A 21,435-nucleotide genomic window follows, 5' to 3' on the forward strand; every position below is an offset into this window, starting at 1 on the left:
TGTGCAGTTACTCTCTGCAGTTGAATGACATTGTACAGATTTCAGCCATGTACAGAGCCTCTTGTCTGATAGATTCTTTGGATGGGAATATGTGTAGGTGTGTTAATCAAGTTTGGTAGGAAACTGGGCAAAGTAACTCACGGGGTGGAAACAGAATATGCAGAGCAATTGCCATTAGGTTAAAGCATCACAGAGCTCCACTAGCTTTGCTTCTAACCAGCATTTTCTTGCACACTCTTTCCCTGGGTTCGGCCATGGCTTTACATAGGTGTAAAGCAGTGTTTCTTAAACTTTTTGAGACCACAGAACACCAAACAATAATATTTTTTTATGTGGAACACCTATGAAAATTTTCTTCAAAAAACAAATTGTTGTCAGACCAAAACAAGACAAAAACAAAGAAGAGGTAGTGGCATACCTGCAACTTGTTCACAGATACCAATGTTCCGCAGAACATTGTTTAAGAAACACTGGTGTAAAGAGACCTCTCAGAGGAAGGTTATTGTGTTACAATTTGAAATATATCCATGGGTCAGCCTTTCCTAAAACAGATTCATGGCCTCAGTGGTGGTCTGTCATGGAGGTGATATAATTTACTTGGCAGGTGAGAGCTGAGGGTAAAAGATTATTTAATGGTAGCCAACTTAATACAGTTGGTTGTCAAAAAATAACGGGGACTTTTTTAAAATGGAACAAACAGAACAGGATTCCACCTACCTAGAACAGCATTTAATAGAAGACCGTGCATAGTAAAAATATAACAGTTTGAAAATATAGAAATACATATACACACATTATAACTCGATGACGAAGTGGGTCTTTGCCCACGAAAGCTTATGCTACAATAAATCTGTTAGTCTATAATGTGCCACAGGACTTCTCGTTGTTCTTGCAGATTCAGACTAACACAGCTACCCCTCTGATACAATATACACACATTATAACTTACTGCTAAGTATGCTTAACTAAATATAATGCTTTAAATCTACATATGTATTTTAGAAATGAAATGTCCGTCTGTTTGTGCAAGAATGTCTCCAAATTTGGTAGGCAGCTTCCTCTTACCCTAACTTAAAGCAAGGGCAGGGTTTGGTTGTGCCAAGAACTGGGAAGTGGTGTGAATGGGGCTGTTTTCCATAACATGCAAAGGGAGGTGCAGAAAGAGGAGGGATGTGATCCTCACACTCACAGCTGGGGGCACTGAGCGGAGAGGGGCACTGCGGACAGCCACACCAGCAGGAGACTGACTGGCTGGGGATGGTGCTCTGCATATTGGTGGCCAGGCCACCTTCTGTAGGTAAGATTTCCCTCTTCCTGCACAGCTACCAGGCGTGGCATTTGCTACGGGGTCTGGGGATTTCCCCCACCTCCACCTAAGGGGCCTACACGCTCCCTCTTCTCCCGCCACTACACACAGGTGCGTGGAGATTCCCTCTTGCTGTGAGGTTTCTATGGGGCCCTATCAATTTCCCCCTTCCCCACCCCCACCACCACTTCACCTGGACTGTGGGGATTCCCTTTGCACCCTCATCCCCATGCCTCCTCATGGGCCCTAAGGATTCCCTCCTTCCTCCCTCCCCACCACGCTACTTCACCTGGGACTTGGGTATTCCCTCCTCTGCTCTCATGGCGCCTCACAGGACCTAGGGATGCTCTTCTCCCCCCTCCCCACATGTGGTTCCCTATAGGACTATGCCATGCCTACCTCTCCCCCCACCCACCTTTGTGCCACTCCTCTCAGGGACAGAGGATTCCCTTCCTTCCCCCCCACCTCGCAACTTTGCCCACAAAATAGGGATTCCTGATTCCCCTCTCCCATGCTGCTTCATCTGGGGCCTGGGGATTCTCTCTTCCCCCCAGCCCTGTGCACTCATGGGGCCTGGACATACCCGTACACATCTGGGCAATGCCTGGAAAATCTGCTAGTAAATTACTTGTAGCTCTATCTCTGTGGGCACAGGCTATTCTCTTATAAGGGTATGTCTACACTTGCACCCTAGTTCAAACTAGGGATGCAAATGCAGGCATTCGAAACAGTCAATGAAGCAGGGATTTAAATATCCTGCATTTCATTAGCAAGATCTCACTGGGGCGCTAGTTTGAATCACAGCTGATTCGAACCAGGGCATCAAAATAGGGGCAAGTGTGTGGGTCTGCACCTGGTTGGGAGCTGCTCCCTGTGGCCCTGGCATATGCCTGCCGACGCTCCTTTATTTTCATCATGAACACAAACTCTCTTTATTTAACAAAACTTGGGTGGGGGGAAACGAAACTCTGGTGAGACTGGGGAAGGGGAAAACTGGGAAGGAGCTGGAAGGGGGAAGCAAAGGGAAGAAAGGGGAGGGGAAGCTCAGGACTCAGGGTTGGGGATCTCACTGGGTCAAACTGTCACCCAGCACCGTGGGTACGGGAGCCTTGGCGTCCCCGGGGGTGTGGGGAGGGAGTGGAGGGAGAAGCGGGAGGGGGAGAAATCCATGTATTTTATTTTACATCAGGAAGGGAGGCTAGTGAGGGGTAGGTGGAAGGATGTGAGGGAGGAATGAGGCACAAGCCCTCAGTGGGGCAGACCAGGGAGATTCTTAGTGCTCCTCAGGGTGGAAGCTCTCCCGCAGGGCCTCCTGGATACTGACAGCCCCCTGATATACCTCCTGGAAGGCAGCCTGTAGAAAGTGCAGCCAGGTTTGCAGCAACGCGTCCAAAGGTATGTCTACATTTGCACCCTAGTTCGAACTAGGGATGCAAATGCAGGCATTCGAAATTGCTAATGAAGCGGGGATTTAAATATCTCAAAAAATGAGGAGTAACGTTAGTTCGGATCAAGGGGGTTGGTTCGAACTAACACATCCCGGCGTGTACTTCCTGGTTCAAATCAGTTATGATTCGAACTAGCGCGCCAGCGAGATCATGCTAATGAAGCGCAGGATATTTAAATCCCTGCTTCATTACCCTAGTTCGAACTAGGGTGCAAGTGTAGACATTCCCTAAGAGAAGCACCAGAGTACCCAGGGGCAGCTCTGGCTCCATGTTGCAGAGTGCTGTGTTATCCTGAGTGAGGGCAACCAGAGCACATAGAGACAAAAATGCTTTGCTGTCCCTCATCGAGGTAGGCAAGCAAGCAGGGAAACCTGAGAACCAGCTGTCCGGAGGGGGAGTCCCTTTAAGCACAGGCCTCACATAGCCTCAGGCAGCGGACACACAAAGTAACTCCTGACTTGATGCCCTGCTGGAACTGGTTCCAACCAGCCTTAAATGCGATTCAATGTCCACTCAGATGAACATAAGAACATAAGACGCATTATTATGAAATAGCAAAACGCTATTTCGAAATACATTTTGTGTGTAAACATGTTATTTCAAAATAAGCTATTTAGAATTAACTATTTCGAAATTAGATATTTTGAAATAATGCTGTAGTGTAGACATACCCTCACAGGTGGCGGAGGTGGTTGTTACTGTTGTGACTTATTATTTGGTTCAAGGTTTCTCTTTCCCCAGATCTCTTGCTGGGTGTTGTCTAATCCCCAAATCAGTCTTTGTGACTTCCTAAAGAGATGGGTATGACTCTAGTAGTGCTTGCTTGTAGGAATGCACATCAGACCAGACCCATTGGCTCTGAAGGACCTTTGGTTTCTGATCTCTGTTGACCACAGGAATTAAAGATAGGAAATGACCAGAACTGATTGTCAGGAACTCGCCATCAAACATGGACTGACTTGACAACCCAAAGGACCTCTCCTCTGCATGTCAGTCTGTCCTGCTCAGCCTTAGTCTCTCCACTTCCTCTTGGTTTTCCTCAAGTCCCAGTTGCCTTCTGTCCCTTCAAGTTGTCTTCTCCCTGGTCCTCTCCATTAACTCTCTCATTTTGGGGGGCTTCCCATTGCCTGTCTCTATCCCTCCAGTGTCCCTCTTTTCTCCTCTGTCACTTCCCCACCCTCTGAAGTGAAGGGCCACCTCCTCTTCACAGGAAAAATGACAGTGCATTCACCCTAAATCATGAATCTTGACATAAAGAGACAAGTCCCTTTACCATATTTACATGCAGCTAAAGGGTGGGAGGCTGTTGGTGCTAAAGTTTTATTTAGTTTTGTTTTGATCAACAATTTTTCACTAGAGTTGATTCAGAAAATTTGTTTGTTTTTTTTACCAGAAATTTGAAAGCTGAAAATGTGTTTGTTTGTTTGTTTGTTTGTTTATTTCCAGAGAAAGCAGGTGTTGGTGAAAAATGTTGTGCAGTAGTGAATCCAATTTTCCATAAAAAAAAACCAGTTGTGAAGGCAAATGTCTGACCAGCCCTGTCTCTCACTGTTGCTACCAATGGGGCTCCAGTTAGAACCAGTGGGGCCTTACAACCCCACTCACAGCCAACTCCATGCCTGCCCGACTTTCATCATGGAGGAGTCTTTGAGAAGAAGCCTAACACAGCAAGGCTATTGTGGACGTACTATTGTGACACTATCGGTGATGTTTGTTATAGCCACTTCTCAGGCTTTCAATACACTGGCTGCTCCATAGTTGTGAAGATGATTCCGGAAGGAATTATTTGTGACCTTCTGCAGGGCTTAAAAAGGTTGTAGAGAAATTTGGGGTCTGCATTCCTTGGCAATGCCATGCCTTTAGCTTATGAGGAAATGTTAGGGCCCCTACAGCACTTACCTTTTTTTATAGCACCTCTTTCCTACTGAGCATCTATCTCAGACCCACCTCAGAGGTCTGTATCACACTGTGGCCCTGTCTACTTCAGGATTTACTTCTCTCTCCCTCCTTGTCCTCACCCAGCTACTCACTTTCTCTCGTGTTTTATGCCCTCTCCTTCCTTTCTAGTTCATCCCACTTCCCATGGACCAAATTTCTTTATGCAAATTGTTGATCTCTAATTTCCAGGTGTGTCCAGCTAGCTGGGGGCATTATATCAGCATTTGGCCTACCTGTCCTTAGGAAGAAAATGTTTGAGCAGTCACTTTCAGGAATGTTTCTGTGTCATATAGTCTCAGACGGGTAGACTTGTTAGTCTGTAACTTTGAAAAAACAACAGGTAGTCCTGTAGCACCTTTGAGACTAACAAAAAATATATCATGAGCTTTTATAAACAAAACCCACTCCCTTGGAGAAAAAAGGGGGAACCTCCTAATTTATAACAGAAAAAGAAGGTAGACAGGGATTTTAAAAAACCTGTCAATTGTAGTGCCACTGCTTTTGAGGCTAACTGAGTAGCTTGTAAGTGTCCCATACTAGGCTTTTAATGTCATTTGGGTGTTGAATATAACAGTTCAACCAGTTCATGTTTTTGTTTAGGCCATGAAAGAGACTGTCAAATTTGCATATGAAGGCTAGTTCTTCAGTTGCTTTCTGTGGTTGGCTTTTGAAATTCCTTTGTAGAAGAATGGCTACTTTTAAATCCATTAATGAGTGCGCACGTAGGTTAAAATATGTTCTTACAGGTTTTTGTGTATTACCATTTCTGATATCTGACTTGAGTTCATTTAGCCTTTGTCGTAGAAACTGTCTAGTTTCTGTGTCATATATAAAAGAACAGAGCAGTAGAGCAGAAAGAGATTTAGGATTATTAAGAAGAGGACACAAAGCATTTTAATTATTGGATGATATAGTTTTTTGTGGAGATGCTTGTAAAAATCTCTCTGTGCATTTTGTAAATAGAAAGGGGAAAAGAGTCAGGCTGTGTTCTGCAGGCCAGAAACGCGAGAGACAGTCATGGGGACAAGAATTCTAGAGATATCAAAGTTGCACCAAAACAAGGCTGCGGTGCACAGTAATCAGTAAGGGTATGTCTACACTACAGACTAATTCGAACTAACTTAGTTCGAATTAGTTAATTTGAACTAAGCTAATTCGAATTAGCGCATCTAGACTTAAAAACTAGTATGAATTAGGGTTCTGTTAATTCGAACTAGCATGTCCACAGAGTGGACCCTGAACCGAGGTTAAGGATGGCCGGAAGCAGTGCCGGCAGGGCATCAGCTAGCCGATAGCTTTGCTTAAAGGGACCCAACCCCCACCCCGGACAGACAGTTCTCAGGGGTTCCCCGATTTCAAAGCAGTCCTGGCTTGGAGTGCCCTGAGTGCCCACACTTGGCACATCACAGCACTCGGCCATGAGCCCGGCTACACTTGCTGCAGGCTGCCATCTGGAGGGGGGGTCAATCAAGGGGCTTCAGGAGAGCTTGCACCCCGAGGAGCCCGCAGAGCCAGCCCAATCATCCCCATCAGGGGCTCGTACCCCATTCCTCCCTCACCTCCTTCCACTTACCCCTCCCTACCCCCCCTTCCTGATGTACAAAATAAAGGACACGTGTGTTCAAAAATAGAAACTCTCTTTATTGAACAAAACTCAGGGAGACTGGGAAAAGGAGGTGGGAGAGGGGAAGAGAGAGGGTGGGAGAGGGGAGGGCAACTAAAATGATCAGGGGTTTGGAACAGGTCCCATATGAAGAGAGGCTAAAGAGACTGGGACTTTTCAGCTTAGAAAAGGCTAGAACTATAACAGAGTTTAAAGAGAAGTGAGATAAGGTCATGGAGGTTGGGTCCATGGAGTGCTATTAGCCAGGGGGTAGAAATGGTTTCCCTGGCCTCTGTTTGTGGAAGGCTGGAGAGGGATGGCACGAGACAAATGGCTTGGTCATTGTCTTTGGTCCATCCCCTCCAGGGTACCTAGTGTTGGCCGCTGTTGACAGACAGGCTACTGGGCTAGATGGACCTTTGGTCTGACCCAGTACGGCCATTCTAAGCTCAGGGTCGGGGGTCTCAGTGGACCACCTTGATTTTCATGCAAACCTGCTCCAGGGAGGCCAGACTGGCAGCTCTCCTGCCCTAGACGGCCACTTTCCTGTGCCTAGTGTGGAGGTCGTGGATAAGGTCCACAATGTCTACACTAGACCAGGCGGGCGCCTGCCTTCTGTGGACCTGGGCAGGCTCCCGGGAGCCGCCAGCCTGGTCCCGGGAAGAGGCGAAGGGCTGGGTGGCAGCGGGTGGCTGGCTCAAGCCATGCCACGTGCAGGGACTGCAGGCTGGGTGCTGTCAGGCTTGCACCTGGCACGGGTACCGTAACCAGCCCCTACCCCTTTAAGGGCTCCGGGGCTGGGAGGAGGGCAGAAGAGTTTCCCTGGTGGTGCCCAGAGTGGCCACCAGGGAAAGCTGGGGAGGGCTAGCCTCCCACTAGTTCGAACCAAGTGGCTACACAGCCCTTAATTCGAACTAGTTAATTCGAACTAGGCGTTAGTCCTCGTGGAATGAGGTTTATCTAGTTCGAATAAGCGCTCTGCTAGTTCGAATTAAGTTCAAACTAGCGGTTTGCATGTGTAGTGCCTATCACAGTTAATTCGAACTAACGTCTGTTAGTTCGAATTAACTTTGTAGTGTAGACATACCCTAAGTTTAAAAGTTTCATGCAACCCATCAAATAAACATTTATCTGACCTCACAGAAGAGTTTTCTCCCACCACCAAGCCTGAATCTCCAATTATATCATCTTCCACCCCTGTAGAATTTGAGTGCCTCCTATCCTGTCCTCCTGCCTTGATTTTAGTTTCTTTTCTCTCCTCCCTTGCCCCATTCTGCCTGTCCTCTGTCTCCAAACATTCTGAAATACAACAATCCCTGGGAAAATTCTGAGTATTTAGGCCATTGCTCTACCTCCGTTCTCCTGCACTTTCACTTTCTCCAGCCACAGCTCTCTCTATTCCCTCCCCCACCTATATTTTTGGAGGATGCTGCCTAAAGGAAAAGTGAAAGTGACCAGCCTTTGTTTTGACGGCAGAGAAAAACAGCCCGGTTGGGGTTCACGCAGCTTGTGCCTCAGAAACACGAGACACAAGACTCAGTCTCCAAATGGCAGTATGCTAGGAAATGAGATCCTACACACCTCTGGAAATAGCAGACAACCTGTGGGTGCAGTCTGGACCAGACTAAGCATCTGCCCCACTGCCTGCTGTGTCCTAGCCACCGTGGTTCCCTAAGGACTATGCTGAAGAGGAAAAGAGATATATGTACAGGTAAGGTGTTTCTTGACACAGTTCCAGGTGGGGGCAGCCCTGGGGAGCTCTCGTGAACCTGAGAGTCAGGCTCAGAGAGTTGGAATCCTCCACTAAGACTATGGGAACGGTGAAGAGGGTGCGGAGGGAAAGAAAGTCGCAAGGGGACAGAGAGAAAGGGCAGAGCTGGGAGGGAAGGGACTGAAGAAAAGGATAAGGGGAGTGGAAAAGGGATGCCAAGAGGGCAGAAGGAAGGGACAAGGTGGGGAGGTGGGAAGGGGACTAAAAGGAAGAAAGGAGCTGGAAGAGGGACCAAAGGAGCAGAGGGAAAGGATGGGAGTGTTGGAGTGGGGACAGAGGGAAGGGACTACAAGAGGGCAAAGAAAAGAGATGTGGTGAGCAGGGGACCAGAGGGTTCAGAGGGAAATGGGAAGGCTGAGGGAGCAGAGAGAAGGGAGGGATAGGAAGGAAAGCTAGAGGGGAGAGGAAAGAGAGAGGTGAGAGGGAGACCAAAGGGGCATAGGGAAAGGAGAGAGGGAGGAGGAGGAAGGTCTTAGTGGTTCCCTAAGGACTGTACTGAAACGGGGAGAGGGGAACCAAAGGGCCATAGGGAAAGGAGCAGATGAAAGGGAAGAGAGAGAAAGGGAGGGTAAGCCTGAGGGAAAGCAGGGAGATGGGGTGGGTCTGGGGTAGAGTTTCTATAGGGCAGCAAGTGTAAAGGTTTTTTGTTCCTAACAAACTGTTCCTGTAGTTAATTTCCATTGTCCATTTGGAGGCCAAGGCTGCTTGTTGTTATCCTCCTGACTTTTTGGGCTGACTGGATTGGAAATCAGGATTACCTTCCATGGGTGGGGGTTTTGTGAAAAGAAATTGAGTTTGTGAAGCACTTAGGGCTCGTCTAAACAAACATTTGGTTTGCAGCAAGCAGGGCTGTGAATCTACGCTGCGCTAGCTTGCCTCAGACTTACGGTCTGACATGCATCAGTAGTTCCTTAGAGTGCTTTGATCTAATCCTCTTTGAAATGGGACTAATCAAAGCACACTCATGATGCTTGTCAGCAGAGTCCCCATGTCAGCAGAGTTAACTTGAGGCAGGCTAGTACAGAGTAGAATTACACCCATGCTCGCGTTGCTGTTGCTCAGCAATTTCTCAAGGAAACAGCATGAAACTGACATACCTCCCACTCCTCTTCCCCTCCACCCCCCAGGATTTTGAGAGCAGCATTAAAATTGATCATTTATATCACTATCACTCAGCTGTTGCTTTGCAGAACTATGAATAGCAATAGAGGTATGGGAACCAGCTGTCTGCAGACTCAGGAAGACATCCATTTATACTCGCATTAGGATGCCTTTGTAACCATAAGGGGCGGGAATGTCCATTTGTTTAAAACCCTGTAAATGCTGCACACTTTTGTGGCTTTGGTCTACCCTCACCCCACCGTGAGGCAAATCTTCCCATTCCTCATTAACAGGTACATTTCTAAAGTCAATTCATTGTGCATTTGTAAAACCAGCTATCACAGTCCTTGCACTAAGCAACAGGTATGGACTTTAAGGACTGCATCAATAGAAATTAGTGAGGGAAATGCCCATTAACAGTTGTTCCCTTCCATACTTTTTCTAGTGCTTTTTGTGACTTTCATTTTGCACGGAACTGTGCTGTGACATGCAGGATGTTTTCCTAGGACTTGCTTTTTAAAGTCTCTGGATATGCTTAGTTGCTTTGGCCTGGCAGGTTTGAACAGGCTGGGCAATCTCTCTTTGAGCAAAATAATCTGGGGAAAGTTGAAGGATAATTGGAGGCTCTCTTCCTCCAGCACATGCTTCTGGAAATCCTTGTGACATTGTGCAATCTGGTGTTTTCTAAAGGGAAGGGGAAACTTCTGTTAATGAGACAGAGGACTGTCATGCTTACCAGGGTGGACTGAGAACTACACAGAGATGGGGAACTCCTAACAGAGGCAGGGAGATTTCTCCAAAGTGTCCTTCAGTTTCAAAGGTAATAGGATTATAGAGCAGTGTCATCTGGTACTTGGAGGTGACAAGCATTTCAGCTGGGGTGTAATACAGAGAGTTCTGGGGGCACTTCTGAGATGGTCAATTCAAGGCAAATTCCTTAGAAACAGGGCTACTTACAGCCCAAAATAAATTGGGGCTTATTTTGAGGTACGCGCTACTGTGTAGACATGCCCTAAGACACAACAGTTCACCACCACCTTGTGCAGACCAAGAGGTTATGAAAACCCATCTCACCAAATCTAAACAAGTTCCTCTGCTCCCAAATGACCAACCACATTTCCAGGCCAATTTATAACTTCAATCTTAGCCCAAAAGCACACCAATGGCCAGTTCTTTAGGTTCTGAAATGTAAAGGTTTATTCATAGAAAGCAAGCAAGCAAGTTAAAATTGTTAAAGGAATCAAATATATACACCTATTGCAAAATTCGTGGTGCAGGCTTGTAGCAGAGGTAGAATAATCTGCTGTCTTAAATCAAGTCTTTGGAAGACATCCACTGTTAGGATGGGTCATCAGTCCTTTGTTCAAGCTTCAGTTCATAGCAAAGATCCTTCAGAGGTGAGAAGCCAGACTGAAGACAAAATAGAGGCATTTCCAGGGTCCTTTTTATATCCTCAGCCATGTGGAGAGACTCACATTGTTTTCCTGTGTCAAAGCATATTCCAAGATGTTGTTTGTCACATGAGTAAGTCATCTGTCCAGGCAAGATTCTGTTCTTTGCAGGAAGACCCCCTTGCTCCCATGCTGGGCTGAACGTTCACAGAAAAGCTCACCAGACGTGAACTGTCAAATACCACTATTCACTTCACTAGTGGTCCTTTCACAGTAGGCTGGCCAAGCCTCCTGTTACAGTCTCCCAGAAGCAAATATCTGAAATATAAGCACACAGCCAATAATTATAACTTCAAATACAAAAATGATACATGCATACAAATTGCATACACATTACCAGCAAATTATAAGATACTTTAGTTGACCAGATTTGGAGCAAACATGTAACAGGGGTTGCAACAATGAGCTGTATAGTCATCGATTAACCTGATAACGTGGGCCTGGAATCTCTCTTCCTCCAGCGCATGCTTCTGGAAATCCTTGTGACATGATGAAATCTGGTGTTTTCTAAAAAAATGGGAAAACTTCCATTCATAAGACAGAGACCTGTCATGCTTACCAAGGGGGACCGAGAAGTACACAAAGTTGGGGGAACTGCCAGTCGACACTAGGAGAATTCTTCAGTCACCTTTTAGTTCTGAACATCATAGAATTATAAAGAGCAGTGTCTGCTAGTGCTTGGAGCATTTCAATTGGGGATGGTGTTGCTTTCATTGACTTGCCTCCACAAGATGTTGCCTACCCAGCATTTGTACATGTATAATGCTCTGACTGTCACGTATTTCATGTCTAATTCTGTATAGATGTTATCTGTAAAATCCGACATTCCTTCTAATAATCTTGCAGTGCAATGATATCCCTTCTATTTCTGCTGTTCCTGAATCTCCTCTTCTACTGCACTGCTCTGCTTTTTCTTGGGGAAATCTTTCCAGGCTGCAAGGTTTTTTTTCTCCTTTCCCATTCCTCTCCCTGCACTGTGTGTGCGCTCTCTCTCTCTCTCTTTCCGCCCCTCCCCCTTCTTTCTGTTGTTCTGTGCCCCACTTCCAGCCTCTCATCATGTCACTTTAAAAATCTTCACCTCCTTCCCTTGCTCTGTGCTTTAGTTGCTCCTCCCTATACTTTATTAAGCAGCCCCCTTATTCACTATATTTTCATTTGTTCTGTACGTTACAGTAATTTTACTTGTAGGTGAATTCTGCACCGAAAAAATTAAAAATCCTGCACCAAATAATTAAAAATCCTGCATGCAATATTTTAAAATTCTGCAAAATTCTGGTTATTTTATTTGTCAAAATAGCATAATATAATCACACCCATTTCAGTTATTTTGATAATTTATTTCAAAATACCAGTCAGCAAGTATGTCTGTAATAATATAGAAAGCAAAAAAGATTTGGGAAATATTTAATGACAAATAGATTCCTTACCAGGCATATTAAAGGTCTAGAGAACATGAGCCATGAGGGAAGACTGAAAGAATTGGGCTTGTGTAGTTTGGAAAGGAGAAGACTGAGAGGGGACATGATAGCAGTTTTCAGGTATCTAAAAGGACATCACAAGGAGGAGGAAGACAAATTGTTTTCTTTGCCTCTGAGGTTAGGACGAGAAGCAATGGGCTTAAGCTGCAGCAAGGGAGGTTTAGGTCGGACATTAGGAAAAACTTCCCAACTGTCAGAGTGATTAAACACTGGAATAAATTGCCTAGGGAGGTTGTGAAATCTCCATCGCTGGAGATATTTAAGAACAGGTTAGATAGACATCTCTCAGGGATGATCTAAAATGGTGTTTGGTCCTGCCATGAGGGCAGGGGACTGGACTCGATGACCTCTCAAGGTCCCTTCCAGTCCTAGGCTACGTCTAGATTGCATCTCTTTTTCGTAAAAGGGATGCAAATTAGACTTATCGCAATTGCTAATGTAGCGGGGATTTAAATCTCCCCCGCTTCATTAGCATAAAAATGGCTGCCGCTTTTTTTCGGCACGGAGCTTTGCCGGAAAAAAGCGCCAGTCTAGACATCTAAAGCCTTTTCCGAAAGATCCCTTATCTCGGAATAAGGGATCTTTCGGAAAAGGCTTTATTTTCCGAAAGATCCATGTCAAGACTGGCGCTTTTTTCCGGTAAAGCTCCGTGCCGAAAAAAAGCAGCAGCCATTTTTATGCTAATGAAGTGGGGGAGATTTAAATCCCCGCTTCATTAGCAATTGTGATAAGTCTAATTTGCATCCCTTTTATGAAAAAGAGATGCAATCTAGACGTAGCCCTAGTGTTCTATGATTTAGTCCAGAACTCTGAGTAATAAGTCATTTAAACTACACCTCAGAACTGTATTTCTCAGAAGCAGGGCAAAGGCTTGACAGAGTCATGAGTAACAGAAGATCTGAGGGAGAGAGAAGTAATTTCTGGGGAGGAGCCTAGGTGTGAACTTAGGGTTGTTGAGTATGGGTGGGAAAAGTATAAAACAGGGATTTTTAGAAGCGGGGAGCAGAAAGGGATTATTAGAGAGCTTCCCCCAGGCAGACCTGGACTGAGCCCTAGCCTCTCCCATTCATTCAGGCACATCTGTCCTTGTCCTATGTGTCTTTGAGCCCTCTCTCCATATGTGTCCCTCCACTTCCATTCAGACGCCCACTCCCCCATTCCCATGTGGCCTTGCTGTTCCAATGTGACCCTGCACCTCCACTTCCATTTAGCCCGTGCCCCAGTCTGTCCTCTTCCACTAACATTATGAGCCCCTCTCTGTGATCCCCAAGCAGCCCCACACTATCTGTCTCCCCAGATCTCCTGTCTCCTACCTGGTCCAACAGGCACAGTGAAGAAGGCACTGCAGGCTCTTTCTGTTCCCTATCATAGCTGGGGTTGGGCTGCTCTGTTCTAGCACCACAGCAGATTCTGGTGGGCAAAAGACAGGACTTCAGTAACTTTCCAGCAGAACCTATATTCTGAAAACTAATATGCAGCACATGAATTATGTGCATGCACAGCGGTGCACAGTTCCCTAGGAATAATTACAGAAGCCCTTTGAGAGCTTGGCGAACACTGAGCTTAGAGTTGTATCAACCAAGAGTAACTAACCAAGCCAAAAGTAGAATGATTACCCCCACTTTACAGATAAGGACCTGAGAATTGACTTGTCCTAAGTCAGTGGCAGGAATGAATCCTGTACTCCTGAATTCTAGTCCAGCACCACCATTACAAGGCCATCCTCCACAGACTCTGCCATGTCACTCTCTCACTCACTGTCTGCAGGAACCTCAGAAAACTGTTCTCACCAGGCCTGGGTGCACGTGTGGATCCGAGAAGGGAAGCTAATCACACCACCTGCAGAGCAGAGACAAGGCAGGTCGGGGTGGGTGAGATCGTGCCAGGTAGATTCTGAGAAAGGAGGGGTCACCGCTTCTGGAGGCCTCCTTGAACTGCAGACCAGGGAGAGCAGCTTCTGGAGGCTGCTGTGCAACAGGCTAGTTAAGCACAACAGCATGCTGAGACAGTGGCACCAATTCAGGACTGAGTTGATGCCACCCATTGTTTCCTGCAGCAGCCTCCTCACCCTTAGTTTTTCTTTGCAGCCTCCCAGCCAGGTCTTGACCTGGCAAACCCCAGTTATGATGTGTCTAGACTACAGGATTTTTTCAAAAAAACTTCTCCTGCGTCTAGACTGCTGCTGCGTTCTTTCGAAAGTAAATCGAAAGAACGCAGCAGTTTTTTCAACTGTGGAAAACCTCGTTTTACGAGGGAGAACAGTTTGGCTGATCATTTGTGAGCCAATACAAATTGGTTGTATTGCTGTTGATACAAAGGCTAGTTTGGGCCTTTGGGCTGACACCCAGAGAAAGGGCTGGTTCAGAGCCATCCCAAATGGAGAGAGAGAGAGAGAGAGAGAAAGTGTGTGTGTGTGTGTGTGTGTGTGTGTGTGTGTGTGTGTGTGTGTAGGTGGAGTGTCTCCTGGAGCGCACCTGTGTGTAGGGGGAGCATGCCCCCTTCTATGCCCCATTATGGCATGCAGCTTCCCCCCACTTGGGTGGTGTGCCTGTTCCGGGGACCAGGCTGTGACTGTACCTTCTCCCCACACTTCCAGGACATTATGTGAGCCGTGAGAAGTACATAAAGTGGATTTTTCACAAAGCCCTATGGGAGCTACTCTCCCCTTCAATAGACACCTGAGTAAGGAACATGGCTGACTCCACAGAGAGCTATTGAAATTGATGCATGTGCTTTCCCGATACATTTGGACCATCTCAACAAGAATCCCAGCTGGGTTAAGCAGTGTTCCTTGTGAGTCAGAGATCCTGGGGAACTGGGGTCAGCCCAAAAATGGCTAGATGGATTTTCTTCAAATTTTCCAGGAATAAGAAATTCTCTCCTGGGTTAAAGACTTACCATGAGGCAAATCTGCTTAGGAGAAAGTTTCTTAAGAGAAGATATAAACAACTGCAAATCGGGGTTAAGAAAAGACATGCCCTCTGATGGGGTCTGCCTACTGCCTGGTTCCAATTTGCTCTGTGGTGTTCAGTGATGACTGGCTTGCCTAGGACTGTAGAGGGCAGTAGCACCTGCAAGAATGTCCTTATGCAAAGGTAAAACCTGTCATACAAAACAAATAAAGGACAAACAGGAAATATGCCCACATTCTTAACTGGCACCGCACCGCGGTGTGTGGTAGGCAAATAAGGCTTCCAATGATCTCAGCTCCAGATTGTTAGTATGGGTCTGTTTTACTGGCTTTGTGTTTATTTTCTGGGTGTCCTTCATGTTGAAATGGAGAGGCAATCCTAGAGTGTCCTTGTTTGTTCCTTTTTTAAAATATTAGTTTAGCACGCCGTTTTCATTTTCTTGTTTTATCAGAGGTGACTTGCAAGGGAAGCTTTTTTCAAAAATTGCTCATGTTTGTTGTTGCTTTTGTTTGTCCTCAGAGCCTTCTGGGCACCATCCTCACCTAAAAGAGACCCATTCCCAGCCTCAAGGAACAGATTAGCTACCTTAGACAAAGCACAGTGTTCCAGAGGCTGGGTTCCACTCGTTGCACTGTTGTGGCAACATAAAAGGGCTAACAGAATCAGGCCCTACAGGGGAATACCCTTGTAGCAAGGGAATTCCCTGGCTGGTGTAGAATTGAGTATGTTTGGGAGGAGTGCGTGGGCTGAGAAGGGGTCTGGGCAGAGTGTGTTATTTTGAGCCAGTGTTACAAGCCAGCTCCCCTTAGAGGAGATTTTTTATAGTCAAGGCATATGCTTTTATTAATCTTTAGATACCATAGCAGCCTAGTTGGAATTGCATTTGACTGAGCTCTGTTGATGTGAATAATACAGCTCATGCCCAGATATGGATGCCTGTGTTGTACATTTTTCAAGTATTCACAGTGGGTTGTAAATTGCGTTAGCCACAGGATGACGTCAGATGGGAAAGAACAATGGAGGCTAGTGGCCGTCCATATTCCTCTCCCACTCCGCTGCCAGGTGGAGTGAAGAGCAGGTGAGGTGCTGATTCTGGAGCAGCGTGTCGGCCAAACTGTCTCACCAGATTCTGATCCCTTTGGCCAGTGTCAGTTTGGCGTCAGCCTGTTGAGATCAGTGGCATGACTCCGGATTTGCATTCCTGGATCTATAGCCCTTGGATTCCCATCTCCCCTTTCTTATCTCGCTGCTCTCCCCTGGGGTGCTGCAGGCCCCAGAAGGGCCTTGCAGGGGAGGTTTCCCTGGCCTGTACCTCGTACAAACAGCTGTTGCACGTAACAGACATCAGCACTGCAGATTCATCCGGGGTTGGGTTGGGGTTGAGTCTGTCTCTGCTTGAGCCACTACCATGTTTGTCACCCCATTGTCTCCTTTCCTGCTCTCCCACCTGCCCTGGAGGCTGAGCGTGTAACTCCACACCAGAGAGTCAAACTTATTCCAGTGGCATCACTGGACTTGCATCAGAGATGAATTTGGCCCCAGGTCTGGAGCCCAGCCCTAGTTCTCCAGTATAGTGGCAAAGAACCTACTACCAAACCACAGGGCTCTTCCCCTTCCCCCTCCCCCATTTCATTTCTAGGGTCACAACTGAATTGACAGGTGCATGTTGCTGTTTTCTGGGAAATACAGTAATGGTTGCATGGTGCTTCCTGCAAGGAGGAAAACAGCAGAGCCTATTCCAGGCGCTGCTCTGTGAGGCTGTGTCTAATACGTTGCATGGGGTGATTCAGGGCCTTTCTAGTTGCTCTGCAAATTCAGGCCTTTGAGTCTCTTACCTCAGAGGCTGCTACTTGCTCTTAAGCTAACACCCAACCCAGCCCTTTCCTGTCTCATCACGAGCCTCTGCAGGGGAAAGAAAGCTGTAGCAGCCGCGCTTCTCACTTCACAGCTGCTGTGGACACATGCCAGTGACGGGCCCCGTCCCACCGGTCTCTCATTTGTGGCAGCTTTCCCTAAGCAGTAACAGTGATCCAGAGAGCATTTGAATGTTTGCTGCTTGGTGGTGTGTACTAGACTTTACCAGGGAGCGGTCCTACAAAAAGGGGATGGTGTGTATGTAAGGCCTGTGCTCCGCTAACACACAGGAGGTTGGGAGGGCTGCACTGAAAGCAAGGAAGGTTGTCCCAGACTCATTTGAGGGCCCATACCATAGGTCTCTTCCTCACCTGTGTTTTCTAGCAGCAGGGCCCTGTTCTCTGTTGACCTTTGCCAGCTTCACCTCTCTGTCAATTTTTGCCAGTCTCTTGGGCCAGCTGGGGGATACTCTTGGGAAGCCTTTGCACGCAGGTGTCTAAAATGCAGTGGTGGCATCATGATGAAAGCTTCTCAACATAGCAGGAAAGTGATACAGTGTAACTTGAGGACTGCTACCCATGGAGAATAGAACTTCCTGTCGGACAGCAGGACAGGAGAGGGGTTGGGGTAGGAGGTGAGCTTGCAAGGGGAGGGAAGGAAACAAGGAAGGGGACGTGATCAGCTCTGGGAATGAGCCCTGGAAGGGGAAAAAGGACTTTCTGGGGAGGGGAATGGGAGGAGTCTTTGATATTATGGTTGCAAGGGAAGACAAAGGAGACTGTAAGTCTGGCTGGGGTCCTTTCCATCTTATCTCAAGCGTTGTGCATCCGGTTCTGGTGCAATGTAAGAGCAAGTAGATACACAGAATTTTATTCCCATAGGTCAGTGGCTCAAGTTTGGTGCAAGCCAGTGGTGGTCACTTCCTGGTGGTGGTTCACTGAGCTAATAAAAGGAACAGGTTTTTTGGCCCTATCACTACCATCCCATCACAACGCGCAGGCTTGAGGGCATCCTCAACTCTGAGGCTATGCAGGGGTCAGATGACCAGCATGGAGACCAAACTGCCTGGCAGTGCACTGACCTGCGTGAGAGGGATTACCCTTTTTGTCACAGCCAGAGTCTTTCCTGCCAGTTTTTGTCTCAGCCCACACACAGGAAGCTCATTGTAGCAGTGGAGATACGTTGATAGGTTTTGCATCGGGTGGTGTGTCAGGTGCTGCTTTAAGCTGGCGGGTCATGATCTGTGGACAGCTCCCTTCTGATTATGAGTTTGGAGGCTCTTTGTAGGTTTCCTCCAATGTGGTCACTCTCTGAGAGTTCTTATGTAGTTGGGGAGAAATTGGTGCCCATTTTACCTCTGGAAAAGCAAATGGGAATACTTTTGGAATATTTCCTGCCTTAAAAGAACCTGTTTTGTCTTGGGATAGCATTTGATTCTGGATGAGGTGTGTTATTTAATCCCTAATGCGTTCCTCCTCTTAACCGAGTTCTCCTGGCTCATTTACTACTGTCTTTCTCTATGGCAGTAAGGTTCGTGTCCCTTATATTCAGCTGTGAAATGTATAGTTGCAGTGGGTCGCAGGTGTTTTCATGATGGTGGTGTTCTTGCCGCATTGTCATTATGAGTGCAGCGTGTGTGCATGTCCTGTGCTTCCATGATATGCATGACATCCATGTTAAGAAATCCCTCTAATGCAGCTCAGTGCAGAGCTCTGTTGGAAGCACCGCCAAGGTAGCTTGGTCTACCATGCTGGTCATTTGAGCTTCACAGTTGAGGATGTCAAGCAAAAGCGCAAGTTGTGACAGTATGGTTGGGATTCTGCTATTCTCCATATTAAGAAATACCTTACTCTGCGAACTGTTCAGCTGACATCCGTGGGACTAGTTGCTGAGTATAAGGTTCTAATTAGAAGCCAGCCTTGTGTTATTTATAAAGTAGGCTCATATTTAATGCTTGTGCTTTCCAGTTAAACAACACACAGATGTCCTATTGGTTCTGTCTCATTGGCACTTTGCACGCTGTGTGCACTAAATAATTGTGATATCTTTATGATAAGTAACAGCCAAGAAATATGTGAGTTGATTAGGTTAATTGTGCTGACAGCTGTCCTCAAGTCACGTAGCTGTAACCTACAGTCCATATCGTAAATTCTAAAATAGCTTCAGCCAAAAGCTGCTGGGATTCTCTTTACCTATTCAAGCAGATTTCTTGTGTATATGATAATGGCTGATCTGTGTTGGGGGCTTAGATTTCATTTCTTAGGAGACTCTAAAGGAGATGATAAAACTAGCAGTCGGCCTCTGTCAACTTGGGCTCAAGAGAGCAAGGAAAACCAGACAGAACCAGAAGGTCAGGCTTTAAAGACCGAATTAAATGTTTATAGTTCCTTAAGTGGGAGCAGTACAATAGTCTGCAGTGCTGTTTAAATCCATTGTGTTCATGGACAGGGAGAAGGGCGAGTGAATGAGAGAGATGCTGGAAAGTCTATTGATGAAAAACAAAGAAGGGGAGCCCTGTTTTCTTCCATTAGCCTTGGGCAAAAGAGAAAGTCCTGCAATGAAGGCAAGTGCCCCTTCTCCATTGGGGAAGCTGTCAAAGTCCTATTAAAGCCTTTTAATAATGGGAGTTGGGCCAGGTCCCAATTCTTTGCCAACTTATGCACCCATTGAATTTATTTACGTGATGTATAACCCACAATTTCCACTTAAAATGCTGTTTTTCTTCTCTAGGGATTAGAAGCCCAAATAGGGAATCGAATGGGGTCTGCATTCTCAGATGAAGACCAGCTACTCAGGTACTGGTCTTAATGGGTACGTCCCAGATAGGAGTCTCATATATGATCACAGCTGTTACAGGGAGAAATGTCACATTAGGCCATAAGTTTCTTCCTCCTACAGAGAAAAGCCATATTAGCTATTTAAAGTGACACTACACCCATCTGAGCCAAAAGGACTTTTGGGTTATCAGGTGAGCCCTCCTTGAGATGGCCTTGCCGTAGTTATACAAGAGTGCACTCCCTGTGTGAAAACGAATCATAACAAGGCATCTGATTAACCTGACTAAAGGTCTCTCCATAGGACAATAGTGGTATTAACCCAGGTTTACTATCTGCCCTGTGCCACCACCAATTAACACAGTGTAACCTGACCCGCATGGTTGTAAAACCTGTCCTGCCAACCTGTTACTGGAAAGGTGATCGCCTCAAATATATTTCTCATAAGGCAGCGTTATCTAAATAGCAACTGGCCGCACTTGTCTGGATTCTGTCCAGCTGCTTTGTTTGCTCCAAGGTTTTATATGTCAGACAAGGTTTGCCTTTGCATCATGTCATGACTGTTAACACATTTAGAACTTGAGACTGTGGGAGCAAGTCTGGAGTGGGGAGAGGTCTGCATTTTTATTACTGTTCAGTAACTTGGGTAATTATGCATTATCTGCCTCATAAATCTTCTGCAGGGGGAACTGAATGTAGTACTCTTCACTTTCTTTGCAAAGCCATTATGTAGCATTGTTGTCATCTCTTAAAACCTGCCATGTTTCTCCCCAGAGGTGGCTGAATTTCTGTAGTGGCTAAAGTGATTCTTGTGCATATAAGTCAGAGATCTCTGAATCTGGCCAATTCTCCCAAGCCAGGGCCCTAACCAAATGGATTTGTGCGCACATGCAGGTTTTGATCCAAAACCAGAGATTTGACACAATTCTGGTTTGGTGAAAACCTTTGGAAGGTTAGTTTTTGTTCTAGTGTGGAAAATTGGACTAGTCACTGTCCAATCTGCTCTGGTTAATAGCCCTTCCAAAGCTCTTGGTGATGGTGTTCGAGGAGCGAGAGGGTTGTTAGTTTTATTCGCTATCTTTTTCATCCTTGCTTAGTGTGGTTCTGGAATGTTCTTATTATCCATACAAATGTCTGTTCCCAAATTAAGCCCTTGGGTGGACATATGGGAAGCCACACAATTGTGGGCCCAGGCCATACGCAACAGCTAATCAAATGTACAAACAGCTTTTGTATGTGCACATAGATATTTATCCCCTCCCGGCATGGACAATGGCAATAACTGAGCAGCTGTGCAACAGCATGCACTCAAACATGCACAGCTTTTAGGTTGTAGCCTTCTGCAAAGTGTACTCTAACAATGTGAATATGGGAAAAGTGGGTATTGTCTGGCTCCATTGCCTACGTTCCAACCTACATGAGGATGAACTTTCGGTTGTAGGGTTAATGATTCCCAGATGGTGATAAGGATAATAGCTGTTTGGTGGAAAGGTTACAGTACTGTATTGACACTATTCTCCCCTCGTTTATGGAAGTGCGGTGTATCTGGCTTATAAAGAATTGCCCTCTGCTCTCTCCATCTAGTCCATTGTTTACAGTAGATAATTGAGGACTGTGCTATTCTGTTGAGTTGAAATTCAACATGCTGCTTTATGACCTAGGAGAAATACTGCTTCGGATCATCCTGTCTGCAGCTTGGCTTCGGTGAACCACACTAGGTGTAAGGTGACAGTTACACTTGCACAAAGAGGCCTGCCTGCATTTGAATGTCCTGGGGTTTAATAGTCTCAGAAGGGTAG

The 21,435-nt window shown here is 46.3% G+C and overlaps 1 long non-coding RNA gene across 5 annotated transcripts in view; it reads left to right on the plus strand.

Moving 5' to 3' along the window:
* Nucleotides 1–7,350: 7,350 nt before the first annotated feature.
* The window catches only part of LOC142818728 (uncharacterized), a 123,063-nt gene continuing 108,978 nt past the window's right edge, over nt 7,351–21,435 (plus strand). For 3 of the 5 annotated variants that reach the window (XR_016346950.1, XR_012896350.2, XR_012896349.2), the window contains exon 1: nt 7,352–8,006. This is a non-coding gene — a long non-coding RNA (uncharacterized LOC142818728). Of the gene's footprint in view, nt 8,007–19,592; nt 19,658–21,435 lie in introns of all 5 variants that reach the window. The other 2 variants (XR_016346951.1, XR_016346949.1) reach the window with 2 other exon arrangements.

The sequence above is a fragment of the Pelodiscus sinensis genome, chromosome 16 (assembly GCF_052426305.1).
Source record: "Pelodiscus sinensis isolate ZL-2025 chromosome 16, ASM5242630v1, whole genome shotgun sequence".
Lineage (NCBI taxonomy): Eukaryota > Metazoa > Chordata > Testudines > Trionychidae > Pelodiscus > Pelodiscus sinensis.